Raw genomic sequence first — 4083 nt, 5'->3', positions numbered from 1 at the left:
CTGTCCATCATGGACTCCTGGAGTTCACCCAAACTGATGTCCATTGAGTCTGTGATGCCATCCAGCTATCTCATCCTCTGTTGTCCCCTTCTCCTCCTGCCCCCAATCCCTCCCAGCATCAGAGTCTTTTCCAATGAGTCAACTCTTTGCATGAGGTGGCCAAAGTTCTGGAGTTTCAGCTTTAGCATCAGTCCTTCCAAAGAAATCCCAGGACTGATCTCCTTTAGTATGGACTGGTTGGACCTCCTTGCAGTTCAAGGGCCTCTCAAGAGTCTTCTCCAACACCACACTTCAAAAGCATCAATTCTTTGGCGCTCTGCTTTCTCCACATCCATACATGACCACTGGAAAAACCATAGCCTTGACTAGACGGACCTTTGTTGGCAAAGTAATGTCTCTGCTTTTCAATATGCTATCTAGGTTGATCATAACTTTTCTTCTAAGGAGTAAGCATCTTTTAATTTCATGGCTGCAATCACCATCTGCAGTGATTTTGGAACCCAAAAGAATAAAGTCTGACACTGTTTCCACTGTTTCCCCATCTATTTCCCATGAAGTGATGGGACCAGATGCCATGATCTTCATTTTCTGAATGTTGAGCTTTAACCCAACTTTTTCACTCTCCTCTTTCACTTTCATCAAGAGGCTTTTTAGCTCCTCTTCACTTTCTGCCATAAGGGTGGTGTCATCTGCATATCTGAGGTGATTGATATTTCTCCTGGCAATCTTGATTCTAGCTTGTTCTTCTTCCAACCCAGCGTTTCTCATGATGTACTCTGCATAGAAGTTAAATAAGCAAGGTGACAGTATACAGCCTTGACGTACTCCTTTTCCTATTTGGAACCAGTGTGTTGTTCCATGTCCAGTTCTAACTGTTGCTTCCTGACCTGCATACAGGTCTCTCAAGAGGCAGGTGAGGTGGTCTGGTATTCCCATCTCTTTCAGAATTTTCCACAGTTTATTGTGGATAAATAAATAATTAAATAAAGCTTTATCTGGATATAATTTAAATTCTGAAATATGTGGCAAGCAATGAAAACATATTAGGGAATGTATATCAACTATACTTCAACAAAAATAAAAATAATTAAAAGATATGCTAGAGAGAAGGGTGAAAAGAGACCAGGACCGCAACTGCTCTTTGCTCTAAGATCAAGGCTGGAAAGATGGCAGCAGAGTCTCTGGAAAGATGGCAGCAGAGTCTCTGGGAAGTGTGGGGAGGGCTGGTAATGAGAGCTTCACACTCATTTTTTTTTTCCCCTTTTTGGTTGTGCTGGGTCTTGTGGACTTCTCTACTTATAGCACTCAGGCTTAGCTGCTCCAGGGCATGTGGGATGTTAGTTTCCCAACCAGGGATCAAACTTGCATTCCCTGCATTGGAAGGTGGACTCTTAACCAACTTAACCACCAGAAAGTCCCTTCATACTCATGTTTTATGAACATTTATCACCTTCCATGTGTCAGGCTGGCTTCAGTCTCACGACAGGAAGGGATCCTGTGGCTGGGAAGAGGTTTAGGAAAAATCAAGGATCTATCTGGTCTCTTCTGGATACTGAATGTAAATGTTCCATAAATGTTCTGTAAAATGCTACACTATTATGATATCATCAACAGCACGCTTAGTCTTTTTCTCAGTCTCCTCTTGTGGCCTCTCTCCTTTGCTTTTCCTTTTTTTCTTTCTGACTTCTTAATTATGGGAAAATGTCAAACACATAACAAAAGTAGATAGAGCATAACAAATCCCATGTACTCATTACCCAGCTTCAACAATTCTGAGCTCAGTCTTGTTTTATCAGCTGAGGAATGGAGACTCAACTGACTTTCCCCACCCCCATGTGTGTGTGTGTGTTTTAATAAATTAAAAAGTTTATTAGCCATAGAAAAAAAATTGATTCTTTAATTCTCCTTAAGTTCCCTATAAAACAATAAGCTTAAAGAAAATTTCTTCCTCATGAACAGAAAGTCACTATGCTTCTGGTCCAAGATATGTTTGGATTTTTTCCTTTCTTCTTCAGATGACAGACAGATGGATGTAGCGGAATCTATGAACGAGTGTACTTGCCCCAAATGTGCAACATAAATATAGAAGTGATGAACGAAGACTCACAACTGATATTGGAACAGGGCCCTCTTTGAGCCCTGGTGAATCCTCTGTGTAGAATCGCCACATCCCCCCAGTGCCCGCTGAGGTACGGCCTGTGTTCCTTGTTCCACAGCTGGCATTCTTCTTCTGCCAGACGGTGCTTTGGTTTGCTGAGAGAGTGCCCTGAGGAGCCCACATTAGTGCCACTGGGGGTCAGGCCAGGCACGTTGAAGACAGGAGGGTGGTAGGGAACTCAAGTGACCTGCAGAGGAGCCCATGTGTTTTTTTTTTTTTTAACATTTATTTTTATTTATTTGTTTGGTTGTGCTGGGTCTTAGTTGTGGCATATGGAATCTTCAGCTGCAACATGTGGGTATCTTTTAGTTGAGGTCTGCAAAGTCTGGAGACCAGTTTCCTAGCCAAGGATTGAACCTGGGACCCCTGCCTTGGGAGTGCAGAGTCTTAGCCACTGGACCACCAGGGAAGTCCCCCCATGTTATTTTGAAGCAAACCCAGAACATATAATTTCATATGTGAGCCTCTCGGCATGTATCTCTAAAAAGGTAAGGACTTAAAAAATCATTTAATCATCTTTCCTTAAAGTCATCAAACATTTAGTCAGTGTTCAGATCCCACATCAACTGTTTATCAGGAGACAGAATGAGATTTCACAGATACAAAGCTCAGTCTCACAAGACCACCCTCCACTTCAGGAATTTTGGTAGGGATTGCACCGAATCTGTAGCTTGCTTTGGGTACTATTGCCATTTTAACACTATTAAGTCATTTAATCCATGAATAGGGGATATTTTGCTTGTTAGAATTTTAAGTCTGCTATGAGAGACCTTTGAAATAGTTCAGAGGATTAAATGTACTAAATATGCAAGTGTTGCTTGATACATTTAAAGGAATTAAATCAGTCAAGTGTGTAAATAATGTTAACTGTTTAGGAAAATTCTGTTTAACTTGTTTTTTTTTTTTTTTTTGGCCCCTCCATGCAGCATGTAGGATGTTAGTTACCCAACCAGGAATCAGACCTTCGCCCCCCGGCATGGAAGTGTGGTGTCCTAACCACTGGACCACAGGGAAGTCCCTTGATTCTATTAAAGATTTATCTAAGGATGGTGGAAATTATTGATCTTATTTTAAAAATTAGTTTCTTAGAAAATAAAATAACAATGATTCAAAGTTTAGCTTAATTATACAGGAAGAAACAGATTTAAGAATTTGAAACTTTGGGGACTTCTCTGGTGGTCCAGTGGCTAAGACTTTGAGTTCCCAGAGCAGCTGTCTAGGGTTCATTCCCTGCTCAGGGAACTAAATCCCACATGCTGCAACTAAGAGTTCTCATGCTGCAACTAAAGATCCCACATACCCAAACTAAGACTTGGTGTGGCCAAATAAAATAAATAAATAAAAAGAATTGGAAACTTTGACAAATTTAACATTAATCAGAACTCCAGAATCAATCACTTTATTTTCCAGGCACAAGAACCCTCCTCAGAAAATAAAATGTCCAGGGAATTTCCTGGCAGTCCAGTGGTTAGGACTCCATACTTCTAACTGCAGGAGGCAAGTGGTTTGTTTGATCACAGGTTGGGGAAGTAAAATCCCAGGCTGGGGAAGTAAGATCCTGCAGCCAAATAAATAAATAGTCCAACTTTCACCTGGAATCTTCCACATGGTGGAGGGGGGAAAATCTCCTGGGTGAACTTTCCATACTTCTAATATACCACTGTTGCAGCTCTGAGCCTTCCAGAGAGAAATATAATAAGCATTCAGTTAATGTTTATTGACTGAAAGTGATAGATTCAGATTTGCTTCACTGAAAGCACTTAGTAGCTTGGTAAATACTTGATATACAAATAAATACAAGTATAACATGAACATTTTACATAGTCATAAAATTTCAAATCTATTCCTCACTTTGTGCTTCAACCACACTGGCCTATTTTTCTTTAATTCCTCTAACTTGCTACAGTAACTTTATATATTCAGTA

The 4083-nt window shown here is 40.5% G+C and overlaps 1 pseudogene; it reads right to left on the bottom strand.

The window, feature by feature from the left end:
- Positions 1-1976: 1976 nt before the first annotated feature.
- LOC120869786 lies at positions 1977-3766 on the bottom strand (annotated as a pseudogene).
- Positions 3767-4083: the final 317 nt, after the last annotated feature.

Source organism: Oryx dammah, unplaced genomic scaffold, assembly GCF_014754425.2.
Source record: "Oryx dammah isolate SB20612 unplaced genomic scaffold, SCBI_Odam_1.1 HiC_scaffold_11, whole genome shotgun sequence".
In the NCBI taxonomy this organism is placed as follows: domain Eukaryota; kingdom Metazoa; phylum Chordata; class Mammalia; order Artiodactyla; family Bovidae; genus Oryx; species Oryx dammah.
The sequence above is the reverse complement of the archived record's forward strand: the minus strand, read 5'-3'. Positions and strand labels throughout refer to the sequence as shown.